The 13,967-nt window shown below is 35.0% G+C and overlaps 1 protein-coding gene and 1 long non-coding RNA gene across 4 annotated transcripts in view; one reads left to right on the top strand and one right to left on the bottom strand.

Annotated features, from left to right (window-relative positions):
* The window catches only part of LOC106623148 (uncharacterized), a 200,143-nt gene that overhangs the window by 173,277 nt on the left and 12,899 nt on the right, over nt 1-13,967 (top strand). The gene's annotated exons all lie outside the window — the stretch shown is intronic.
* Nucleotides 1,393-2,852, bottom strand: LOC118682535 (uncharacterized). Its single transcript, XR_011397197.1, has 4 exons — nt 2,584-2,852; nt 2,206-2,520; nt 1,791-2,043; nt 1,393-1,724 (listed from the first exon to the last, which is right to left on the bottom strand). It is a non-coding gene; the product is annotated as an uncharacterized lncRNA (long non-coding RNA).

Genomic DNA, 13,967 nt, shown 5'->3' with positions numbered 1-13,967 from the left:
ACTTAATACTTATTGCTCGCTTTTCGAACTTACAACTTATTGCGTATAGCTTAATTGCTCTTTGCACGGCAACACTTTAATTAGAACTGTGTCTGCTGCACAATCCGGCAGCCCCTCTATAGTAAATTTTTAACAAAAGTTCGCTACTAGAACATTCTGGCAACTACGAATTCGCTGTATAGTTGCTTCTGGCAGTTTATCGTTAATTCTGATTTGTTCTGGTACTCGTGTTCGCCACAATATGTAGGATTAGATTGGAGTTATATGATAATTGGCAACCACATAATCAAAGTTCGAATAGTGGATTATAGAAATAGTGTAAACGGTAAACCATCGCGGCCATCATCGGTTTCAGATTTTTTGTTCAGTTAGTGACTGACGCAAAACCGTAGACCGAATCAGCTGATACAACCTATATTAAGAGAACGCAATGAAAATGAACACTCACCTCCGCTTCTATCGTCCGTGTACGAGGATTTTCGTGAAAATTGGATTTTTCTCGTAGAAGCGAGTCAACTGATTGCTGGTTACAACACAGGGTTGGCAGTCTCGATATTTTTTAGTAATTAAAATATTAACTTGAAAAAATTTCAAATATTCTTAAACTAACTCAAAATCACAGTCAAATACAATTATATATAAATAGATAGACTATTTTAAATAGTTGGATTTTAGTTTTGATCTTTAACATTATGAAAAATTATAACTGAAAAGCTAGATGTACGCAAAATCATGTATATAAATTGAGCAATGGCAACATTGGGGAATTGAAAACAAACTATGCAAAACGGGCATCTATTAGTAAACGTGCTAACGACTGGTTATTGTTCACTTATACTCGATACTTTCAACTATTTGTTACTTTTGTTCAGAGAGTTGGAAAAAAGTAACACATCGCCATTTGATGTTCAATGGCTTTCTCGATCTATCCAACGGCAATTATGGCAATGTTACAGTCTGTTAAAGGTAACAAATACTTTGGTTAGTGAATAGGTTACTTAGGTGTTATCTATATCAAAAGTATTTGTTACCCAAATTTCTGTTAGTGCTATTGTTTTGGTTAGCAGTTTGTTACCTTTAACATGTAAACATGTTAGGGTATTTGTTACCTATTTCTTAGCTATATCTATTACCTTGATTTTCCTCAATGTTATTTTATTTGTTACCCATTTGTTAAATTCATATGTTAGCGTATCAGTTATCTTTTTGTTACCATAATTCAATTCCAATTCTTTTAAATAAAATACTGTATTTTTTCTATTGTTTCGTTTTATTTAAATATAAAAACGTATTTACTTAAACTAAATATTAAAATTAATTAATACCTTAAAAAGTTTAAATATAGATATTAACACTTTATGAGTAATCAAGTAAAGCACATCTAACCTCTAATCTTATAAACAATTACTTATACGATATTTATAAATCTATATGCATAAAAAATATGGTTTAGTTCCTTCATCACGATAATGCATCATGTCATACTACATTAGTTCTGCGCGGGTTTTTTGCCAAAAACTCGACCATAAATTTATGTGCCTGTTTCATATGTGTATCAAAATGCGACATTTAAGCCATTACATCATAGGAAATAACATCGGTGCGACGATTCACTTATGTCATTTGGACATTGCTCATCTTTTGCTCAGAGGTTAAACGTTCGCATTCTTTGCATTGCAGCTTTGTGTGTTGAGAGAATGTCAGCGAAACGATTGAGGGGGCATCTGAAAAAAAAAAAAAAATCATATGTATATGTAACTAAACAGAGACTAACTTTCGTGTCGTATTACCTGTAGATATACAAACAATCCGAGAATGACATCCAATCCAATTTAGGCTGGTCGCCAAATGGTAGCCCAATAACATTGAAAATACCACCGACGAGCCCATTACTTTCCAATAGCTTTGTTGCTTTTGACGGTTGATGCTCCAAAAATTGTTCTTCGTAACGTCCAGAAAGTTGCTTATTTGTCAACGGTGGTATGGGAATGAAGCAAAATTTCTAAAATTTTACCAATCAAAATACTTGTATCGTCTTTATACCTGCAACAGAATTGTGTTGAAATTGCACTATTAGTTGTTTTTATATTAAAATTATAATATGATATATGTTATTATTATCTGATATGATTAAATTATTCATAATTATATATTGTTATTAAGCCGATATAATATCTAGAAGAGTTATATATATACATTACTTACTTGTATTGATTAAGCTGTCATTACCTCATAACAAGGCCAAATGACGATAGCTCAATGCCCATCACATGGAATACATGGCAGTAACCATGGCGAAATGCGTGTTGGATTGAAATCGGGCTTCTCATAGAAGACGTTTACGAATTCTTGCCCCTCACCTCATAGTAGACATTTACGTATTCTCGATCTTCCGGGATGACAGTCCTCTGCGTATAAATAGCAGTGTTGGCCGTTACCTTCCGCAAGGTAGTGTGCTCCAAACGACACAGCACATTCTTTGAAAAAAAAATGGAAAGTGTTGAGTGTCATCTAAAAACACTTAACAAATACGCAAAGTAAATGAATAAGTATTTAATTTAAGCATTGTACAGCCACGCTTACCTGGGTATCACGTTCACCCAAACTCTGCACGCGCTTATTGATGTGGAAAATCTTTCGCATTCGCGTCTTTTTGCGAAGCTAGAGGTGGCAAGAAAATGTAAGTAATTGGTCCTTCCAACTTTAAAACAGTAAATGAGGCAACTCCCCTTGGAATCACCATTGGGAAAAATATTACGCAACTCTTCACGATAGCAACACAAATCCCACTTGATTTCCAGCTCGTGCGGCGCATTGATAGTTTTCCTCCGTCCTCTGCAATTATATTTATTTATTATAAACGCCTTTTCATGCTATAAAACAAAATAAAATAACATTATATATAAAACAAATCAGACAAAGCGCTTACCTTAAAATTTTTTTCCAAATATTGCCGGCCATGGTTGATACAAAATGGAATAGCTTAAGGTGCATCTCTTTCTTACTCATTCAAGAAATATGTATGATGAATGTTGCTGCAGAATTTTAAATTTAAAAATAAAATGTTTGCTTTGAATATGTAGGTTGAAAGCTTACAAATGTAGAAGCGAATTGTTAAGGCCAAAAAGTGAACTTGCTTGGCCATATATAAGGACACAAGAAGAAACTGTACTTAGGTGCAAGTTAACAATAGTTAACTAAGCTGGTCTTTTGAGCTGCCAAAACTGCAATACATGCAGTTTGATTGCGCATGATTCAAATGAACTGTATGACTGACAGCCGCAATTCAACACTTTGCAGGAGCCATCGATCGTGTGACCGGCGGATGTAACACAATACCTTGCACAAGCTTAGGCGTCAGTAGAAATTTAGAATAGCAGCGTCAACGGCAGTAGTAACGGAAATAGTAAAGTACGTTATAATTAAGGGAAATGTAATTTTAATAAATCAGTTTCTGAACGGAACTCAAATGGTGTTTATTTAAAATAACATAATTCCTTGGGTAGTCGATAACATCGTCGCTACCGCATAAACGGAATAATACCTAAAAATAACTGGGTAGTTGACAACACCGTCGCTAGTACATAAACAGAATTATATCAAGAATAACCGAATTATAACAATAAAATAAAATAATCCGTGGGTAGTGGCAACCACCCATAGATAACTAGTGAATTAATAATAACTTAAAGACAGCGAAACACAGGGGCAGTTAACAGCAAAGCAACAAGATAAGTTTTTGAATTAATTATAATTGCATATATAGAATTTGTACAGCACTAACTGTATCATTTAGTATTAAATTTAAATATTCTATAATTTTGGGAAAATAATTATATTGTACATATGTATATAAGATATTAAAAATAATATGTATAGGGATAGAATAATTTTGTAAGATGGACGCCAAGACTGTGAAGGGTATGGTCGTGGACATGTTAAGAGAATAATTGAGGGAACTTAAGTTGAATGTAGTTGGGATAAAGAAAAAATTGCTAATTAGATTATTGCAATATATGGTTTTCCGGGATAATATAGATGAAATAAGAAGTGATAACAAATCAGTATAATCATTATATACTACGGAAAATAGAAATGTAAATAGGGTGGCATTTGCGTTGCGTGCTGCTGAGTATAGTATATCCAGTTCTTATGGAGACGGTACCTATTTATCATTTAGCTAGAGAATGTTCACGTGGAGGAATAAACAATATAATTTGTTTTAAGTCCAAGGAAAATGGCCATTGTGCCCACGAGTTTAAAGTTTAACAACCGGTCAAGTTGGTAAAAAATGAGTGTGTTAACACAGTAGGTTATTGAAACAGCGTAAGAAAAGGTGAGTATATTATTGAGGAGATATTAGTCTCAGGAAAGAGAACCAACGGCTGTATGGAATAGGAAAAGGTGAGATTACAACAATGGGCAACTTTGTAGCAGAGGTAGCTATAGAAGGCGTGATGATGAAAGTTAAATTTGAAGTGGTAAGGGTGCAGGAAATGCCTTACGCAGTTAGGTGCAGTATTATAGGAATGGAGATTTTAAAAAAAAATAGAGTGATCGTTTAGAAAAGGTAATATTAAATTTAAGAAGCCTAATAAGGGTGAAGAAGTGTTAGTAGACACGGGCGTCGATGAGATGGCGGTGAAATGTAAAGGGGGCGAGGAAACTCTGATTTCTGGGAGAGACAAGGTTTCGAGGGAGAAAAAGTGTTGAAAGGTTACAATGAAGTGTAGCCGAGAGGGCGGGGAAGCAGTCATTTTAGAGAGAGACATAACTTTAAGTGAGGGAAATCGCGAAGACAAGGTTACGTCTCAAGTGGTGAGAAAAGAGGGCACGTTACGTATTGTGCGGAATAGAGATACAGATGGATAATAAACCAGATAGGGTGGGCTTGTCACATTTAGAATAATCTGACGCAGAGTTCGTTAAATCGTTGATAAAAAAATTATCGGACTCAGAAACCAACTAATGGGCCAGTTCAAATTAAATTAATTTTAACCGACGAGAAACCAGTGTATCAACGGATTCGTCGGGTGTCGTATGAAGACCAAAGGTACATAGCCGTTCAAAGCGGAGAAATGCTTCGAGATGGGTCAGAGAATGCGTCACCAGTGGTATTTACCACCAAAAAGAATGGGTCGAAAATGTTTTGTTGTGATTTTCGTAGGATAAACGAAAAGATACTGAGGGACAACTTTCCGAAGACACTTGTAGACGAGAAATTACACAAACTACAAGGAGCGCAAATATTCACAACTTTAGACTTGAAGAACGGGTCTTGTAACGTGACGGTTGAACCGCATTCCAGGAAGTATACTGCCTTCATAACCAGCAGTAAACAGTATGAATTTTGTTTTGTTCCTTGGTTAATTGAAGCGATTTAACATTTTCCGATTCCGGGCAGTATAAAGAAACTGCAACTATTTTTAGGGTTAACATTATTTTTTAGGTAATTTATTCGTGATTATGCAAGGGTAGCCAAACCACTGTCGGATTTACTAAGGAAAGATAGAAGTTCATGTTGAGAGAAGACCAGCAATCCAACAATTGAAAGCCGCATTGATTAATGCTCCAGCAATGCAACTTTTCAACCATGGAGCGGAAACGGAGCTACACGCAGATGAATCGAAATACTGTTACGGAGCAGTGCGAATAGAAAGACGTGGAGGACTAGTTGTTATATCTTATATAATACATGAGTCGTAAAACTACATCAGCTGAAGAGACTAACTTGAGGTACTAGCAGTAATTAAGGCTTTAAAAGAGTGGCGGGTTTACCTAAAAGTTTAAGATTGTGAGCGATTGTAACACTCTCACGATGACAGTAAAAGAAAGCGATGTCCCAGAGAGAGTTATAAGATAGGTCTTATAGCTCCAGGAGTACAATTATGTAATTGAGCATAGATCCGGAACGCGAATGAGGCATGTGGATGCATTAAATCGCATATATTGTTTACTAATTGAAGACTTGTTAAAGTTTAGATTGAATAGTTATTTGATAAGTTTTACATAAGAAATGTATTAATATATTATGATCCCATCAAGCAGTTGTTAGTTGTATGTTACCTGCGGGTATGATGGAGGAGATTATAAAGTTAGCACACAAGCAAGAACATTTTGCGGTCAAGAAAATAGAAGATCTTTTGAACAAAAATTATTACATTCCAAATGCGAATGAGAAGGTACAAAAAGTATTTTTAGCATGCATTTAATGTATTAACGCAGATGCCAAGAGGGAGAAAAAATGGACTATTGACTCCAATCGATAAGTCTCAAGAACCGTTAGGAATCTATCGTATAAAACAAAATGAATTGGAGTGGAAGAGGTCGTAGATAGATCAGAGAAGCAGACATCGATTTTTGGATATTTATTACAGAACAGTGGGGTTGCTTTTACGACAAAATACCTTCAAAGATTATTGCAAAAAAAAGGTTGATCGTTGATCGCAACGGTAGTTCCTCGTGGCACCGGTCAGGTAGAACGAGTTCACCGTATAAGGTTCCTATACTCTCAAAAATGTGCCAGAACCTTACTCAGTGGTACCGACAAGTGGCAAAAGTTTATCAAATTATAAATAAAACAGCTCCGTAGTAAAAAGATTACACCCTTCAGAATACTTACATATCTAGATATGCGTATTTCAAAATATCCAGCGTTACAGGCTATGTTAAATGAAATAAAATAGTTAAATCTTGAATTGTAGAACATTCAACAAGAATAGAACGGGAAACTTTTAGCACGAGATTAACGATTTAGTAACAATTCAACGAACGCAGTTTGGGGTTGGCACAAGTTTGAGATCAAAATATCTCTGACCCTATAAGATAGTAGCTAAATTAGAACACGGAAGATACAAAGTGGAGAAAGTAGGACCTAACGTAGGGTTAAATTAGAGTTAGAAGATAGTTGGCAACCACCTATTTGAAGTTGGAATAGTGGATTATAGGAATAGTGTGGACGGTATCACATTCCCGCCATCATAGTTTTAAGATTTCAAATCACTCGGAATTGTAACGTCAAACGCGAAGGTTCGCATGCGTGATTTACGAAACTACTTCAAACTCAAAAGTATACTTTATAATTAAACTAAGTCTAAATGAAGTGTAGGGAAGAATATTGAATAAATAGTAAAAAAAATAATAGTGGCTATCTGATTTTTTAATTCATTAGTGAAAGCACTCGACCCAGGGCAGTGAAATCCGGAACTAGTTTCAGCTTTTTTACATATATATATAAATGATCAGGATGACGAGACGAGTTGAAATCCGGGTTAGTATCTTTCCGTCCGTGCAAGCTGTAACTTGAGTAAAAATTGAGATATCGTAATGAAACTTTGTACACGTGTTCCTTGATAAAAAAGTACGACTTCGTAGATGGGCATAATCGGACCACCGCCACGCCCACGAAACGCCATTATTCGAAAACCTTTAAAATGCCATAACTAAGCATTAACTTAAGATATAAAACTGTAATTTGGTACAGGGGATTACAGTAGCAAGGGGCACCTGTGAGCGAAAACTTTTGAAACAATGGGCCCCTACCGACATTGCGAAAATGGATGAAATCGAAACCCTGCCTCCTCCCCATATACCGGTTTTGTTAAATATTACTAAAAGCGCCATAAACCAATAACTAAATACTTCAGAGATTGAAATTTTACATCCGAAATGGTGCGAGAGGGTTTTATACGATTCGGTCTCAAATTTGGAAGATGGGCATGGCACCGCCCACCTTAAGTGAACATTCATATCTCGGGACCTACTCGCCCGATTTCAATAATTGCAATTCCAAATCCAAAGAAAATTACAAACAACTAAACCTTATAAGTGAAATAAATGAACATACGCTAAGGACGTGAAAAACCAAAGCAAAACAGTTTTTGGACAATAATAACAAATATAAACTAACAATAACAAAAATTATTATTCCTATCAGCTTTAAGCGCCTAGTTGTTGTTTTTTAAGGCATAGAGTCTTCGGTAAATTCAAATGAAATCAGAAAAGCTCTTGTAGAACGTGGTGACAACACTAAAACGGTTTGTAAATATTTTTAACAGAAGTGGGTATTACATCCAATAAAACGAACAGGTTAAAATATAAAAAATATATCAGTAGCCACATTAATATTGTTCACAGAATAAACTCAAAAAGAGATATTGACCAAAGCATAAGCGAATTTATTGAAATAATAACTAAAGCAACTGCCTAAGCAACACTAAACAATACTAACAAGCCGCCTGGTCTCAGAAGAATCACAAATGTAGAAATAAAAAAGCTTGTAACTGAAAAAAGGAGAACTAGATGTGAATCGTTCTCGTTTTACTCTGCTGCAATTGAAGGATGCAGTACGTAAACAAAGAAAAGAATATAGTACTGAAAATTATAAAAGGAAATTAAGCCCAAATTTAACCAAGAATCAATAACTCCCTTTGGAAAGCCCAAAAACACATTAAGATACCGATAGTTTCAAACATGCCCATAAGAGGCGTGAGTGGTAATTAGGGCTCGAAATGAAACACGAATTTGAGCTGCCAACTTTGCAAGACACTGTCGCCCAGTCGCTCTTGTCTATTAAGATTTCAACTTTTGAAATTTAAAATATTATACAAGAGATAAATCCAAAAAATGCATCAGGACACGATAAAATTACTCCAAAAATCGTAAAGGAGCTACTAAATATTGCTGTAGTAGTGCTCTCCTTACTTTTTAATGCAATTTTCAATTTTGCATATTGTTCAAATTCATGAAAAAAGTCGCAGAACATCATGATAGATAAATCCGGGAGGGACTTAACACAGGTGTCTTCGTACAGACCAATAAGTCTCCTACCCAGCCTTTTCATAATATTTGAAGTGTTACTATTAAAGATGTCACCTTTCCTCTATGAAAATAATACAATTCCAACGCACCAATTCGAGTTTCGTGCAAAACATGGCACTGTAGAGCAAGTCATTTGAGTACAAAGAGTATTTATTGTTCAGCAATATTCCTTGATGTAGCTCAAGCATTCGATTAGGTATGGCAAGAAGGCCCTTTAGTCTTATTTAAAGTAGTTAATTTTATTTCAAATGAACGACCGATAAGGGCTGATGTACCTCAGGGTAGTGTGCTATGCCCAACTCTATATATCATATATTCATCAAACATTCTAACTAGTAATAAACTATTGACATCAACTTTTGCGGATCACACAGCCCTAGTATGCCGTAATAAATGTCCCATCAGATCGGCAAGAGTACCAAAGGAGTCTTTAGCGTTGGTCGAAGAATGGCTAGCCAACTGGCGAATAAATGTAAATAAACAAAAGTGTAAGCATGTTACATTTTCAATAACATCAAAAATGTGTCAGCCGATTAAAATGAATAATGTCTTAGTACCACAAGCAAATTATGTAATTTACCTAGGCAGTCATTTGGATAGAAGGCTCACATGGAGAAAACATATTATATATCCAGCAAAATAATCAGCATGGAAATAAGAACAGCAAATTTTAACTGGCTTTTACATTAACATTCAAAACATAATACAGAGGCTCCAGTCAAAAATTCTCAGAGAGATAACGGGTTCACCATGGTACATTTAATGAAAATACATACAATGAAAATATAACATTCTCAATATTTCTATAGTAATGCAAAAAGTAGAGGACAGCAGAAAGAAATACGAGCTTAAACTCCGTGAACATCCCAATCTATTAGCTAATACCATGTTCCAACCAAAAATTTTAAGTGATTAGGTTACATTTAATCTACTCACATATCTAGACCGTCCTCACTGCCGTTGGAAATTTATCAAAGAGCTGGTTTTGAATGTATTTTCATCGTTTAATATTTATTAAACTAAAACATTGTAATGCCGTATTTTGTTATAGAAGTCGTCTTAAATATCTTTTATTTAATGAAAATAATAGACGCATTTTTTAATTTGGGAGGTCGCTTACTACGTGAATTCAGATGCCTTGCTTTTAATTTATTTGTTTGTTAACATTTTTTGTTTGTTTAAATTTTTTTTCTCTTTGTAGTGTCTAAATCGGCTGTGATAAATTTCCCTACAGACAAACCGACGGCGCTAAATCAGAGTCGCATAGGGAGATTTCGAGCAGATTAACATAAAATCTCCTCGGTGACGAGATAAATAAGTGTCATTTTTGTATGGCGAAATCACGCTAAATCTAGTAGATTAGTGAGATAATCTACTCAACAGCCTAAATCTTGGTATTAAATGTCGGTCGGAACAATCCTGTAATCAAACCCGCTTGAAAATAAGAGATCTACTACTAGAGAAACTTGTTAGTAAAGAGGCTCAACCACAACCATGAGTTGGTTTAGTTATAAATAGCATTAAGGTTTGACTACTTATTGTTAGGCTATAAATAATAGCAGATTCATTCAAAGTAATGTTAAAACAAGTAAGGAAGTTCTAAGTTCGGGTGTTATTAATTTTTTTATTATATGAATTTCAATTATACATATATCTTACACATTGATCGATATTTTCGGTAAAAAGTCAACCATAGGCAAGTACCTAAGGGCTTGAACAGTTTTAGTTCGACTTAGACCATTTTTTGGTCACAAGGTGGTATGCTTTAAACGCATTATTCACGTAAAGTTATACCCCGATACAATCATTGTTGCATTGAATTACATAGTGGAAAGTGAATGATTCAGATGGAGTTTAAAATAGTGTTATATGGCGTGGTTGTAATCCGATTTCGCCCTTTTTCGCACTATAACATAGAAATATGAGAAGAATGTAATGTACCGAATTTGGTTGAAATTGGTTAAGGAGATCCCAAGATATGGTTTTTCACCTAAAAGTGTGTGGTGGCACGCCCACTGTCTAATTTTGAACGCGAATCCTATAGTCATCTAATATCATCCCAGAGATAAAATTTAATGTGTCTGGCGTGTTTAGTGCTTGATTTATCACGCTTTTAGTACTTTTTAACAAAACCATTATCTTATTGTGGAGCTTAGTTATGGCAATTTATTTGTTTTTCTTTAATGGCGTTTTGTGGGCGTGGCAGTAATTCGATTACGCCATCTGCAATAGCAACCTTACTACGGTACCAAGAAACATGTGTACCAAGTTTCATAAAAATATCTCAATTTTTACTCAAGTTACAACTTGCATAGACGGACGGACGGACACACAGTCAAACCCGGGTCAACCCCGTCCCCCCGTCAACTCGTCTCTTCATCCTGATTATTTATATAACGGGTGTGTTTTTTAGAGGTATAGATATTTAAATTGCAATAAAACAACGATGGATTATTCGATTGACATGAATTTTATTTATCCGAAAGATAATCTTGTGGCATTACATTTTAAATATAATATAATTTCTGGCATATGACCGCCACGGCTGGCTCAGATGTAGTCCAATCTCTACGTCCAATTTTCGATGACTTTTTCCGACATTTGTGGCCGTATATAGGCAATAACAAGGCGAATGTTGTCTTCCAAATGGTTAAGCGTTTGTGGCTTATACGCATAGACCAATGACTTTACATAACCCCACAGAAAGTAGTCTAGCGGTGTTAAATCACAAGATCTTGGAGGCCAATTCACAGGTCCAAAACGTGAAATTGCGCCGTCTTGTTGGAACCACAGCTCCTGGACATCATGGTTGTTAAATTCAGAAATGAAAAAGTTAGGAAGCATGGCTCTATACCGATCACCATTTACTGTAACGTTCTGATCATCATCGTTTTTGAAGAAGTACGGCCAAAGGATTCCACCAGCCTATAAAGCGCACCAAACAGTCAGTTTTTTTGGATGTAACGGTGTTTCGACACACACTTGAGGACTAGCTTCACTCCAAATGCGGCAGTTTTGTTTGTTGATTCATGATGAATTGCCAAACCAAACTGAGAATAAACCACTTGACAGCTGTTAAATCGGTCGCCATCTTGAACAGTAATGCCAACTTAAAGTTCTATACCTCGAAAAAAACACCCGTTATTTTATTCAAACTTTACAATAAAAGTATCTATTTAACTTAACCACAATTTTATGTAAAATAATAATAATAAAGTTTATACAAATTAATAAAAAGATGTAGACGAGAGGAGCGTTGAGAATCCAATTACGCGAAACGATTTTCGAATGCTGGCGATCAGAATCGGAGGTATCGGTGTCCAATAGTTGCCAACGAATTGAAAAAAGTTGCGCGCAGGATCGCTACCTGTCCCGATCCCGTGTTTTACACATCTAAATACATTAGAAGCGAGCATTTACAATAGGCAGATGCTAGTGCCGCTCCTGCCTTGTACTTCTCTCTCTGAAACGCCTTTTCAAATTTGGGTGTAACTTCGAAAATATTCACCGGAACGGTATGAAATTTTGTGTGTGTTCTTAAATATATGTACATTAAGAAAAAAATAAAAATAAAATCGATTTTTTCAAAATGCTAACTGTATGTAACCCCTTAGACCAACTCCATTTATGTTGAGCGTTAAACCATTAATATAATAAGGTATATTAAAATAACGGAAATTATTATATGTAGTATAATATAATTTCACACATTTTCGGCATTAAACTAAAGTATATCCAATATTATACGTTCAGTAAATTTTGCTAAGATATCTTACATATTGGTGGAATAAAATCAGCCGGAAGTTCGAAAATATTTTATTAGTGTAATATTGACCCGATTTTATCCATTTTTGACATTAGTAAATACAGAAACAGATGATCTCTGAGTTTCATTAAGATACCATTACCAATATATGCGGATAAAGTCAGCTGGAAGTTTGAGAATTCTGATATTTGTTATATGGGAGCTAAGATAAGTTTTCACCCGATATTATCCATATTAAGCCCAAAAATACATTGTTATTAGAAAAAATGCGAAGTAGTCGTGGTTGCTGTCCGATTTTGGCCCTATAACATAAGAATGTTAGAATAATATTTCCTACCTAATTGGGTTAAAATCAGTCGAGTAGGTCCCGAGATATGAGTTTTCACCTAAATGTGGGCGCTGCCATGCCCAACGTCCAATTTATTGTTAAGTAGTTTCTAAAAAAACCGTTACATATAATAATTTTAGCACTGTTGGTAGGGGTGCTCAAAAGATTCCCCCTACGTGAATTAGGTTATAGCTTTAGTGGTTTTAGATGAGTACATTAAACCTATTAGAGGGCGGAACCACGCCCAATTTTAAAATTTGTTTTAAACTGCAGATACCCTTCCTAATTCGTTATACCAAATAACAACCTTTTGTCTTATTGTGGATCTCAGTTATGGCTATTTATTGGTTTTCGAACTCGTTTACTGTACTTTTTTGCCAGTTAACATGTGTACTAAGTTTCATCAAGATATCTCAATTTTTACTCAAGTTACAGCTTGCACAGTCGGGCGGACGGACAGACAGTCACCGGGATTTCAGCTCGTTTCTTAATTCTGATTATTTATTTTACAAATATATATTTGTATACCCCTATATCTTACTTGATTAGTTCTAGGTGATACACACAACCTTCAGATAAACAAAACTATTATATTCTCTAGCAACATGTTGCAAGATCATAAAAATAATAATTTTAAAAGTAATGGCTCTTTGTGTTGATTTAGTTCCAACCGAAGCTCCTTGCAGTGACCATCACTAATCCTTTTAGATTCATCTTAAATCGATCGGGAAAAAAAGATTTATTAATACATAGATAATCACTTCTTGTTCCATCAAGTAGTTTTTCATGTTTAAAAAAGCTTTATAAATTTCATTAAAATCTAGCGAGCAATTTACGAACTCAAGTGGTTTAAAAAACATAGTTTTGAAAAAAACGTTTTTGAAGTTTTACACGACCGCCCGAGAACCGTTTGATAATTGTCGAATAACTCACAAAGTATTTGTCGGGTTTACTTCAAATTCTCAGCGAATATTTCTAATATATTAGACTGACTTCGAAAACGCACAACTGCAAAGTATCGATACAGAATGTCTACAGTGTTTATACATCGTC

Source organism: Bactrocera oleae, chromosome 6 (genome assembly GCF_042242935.1).
Source record: "Bactrocera oleae isolate idBacOlea1 chromosome 6, idBacOlea1, whole genome shotgun sequence".
NCBI lineage: Eukaryota > Metazoa > Arthropoda > Insecta > Diptera > Tephritidae > Bactrocera > Bactrocera oleae.
This window is presented reverse-complemented; position numbering and strand designations above follow the sequence as displayed.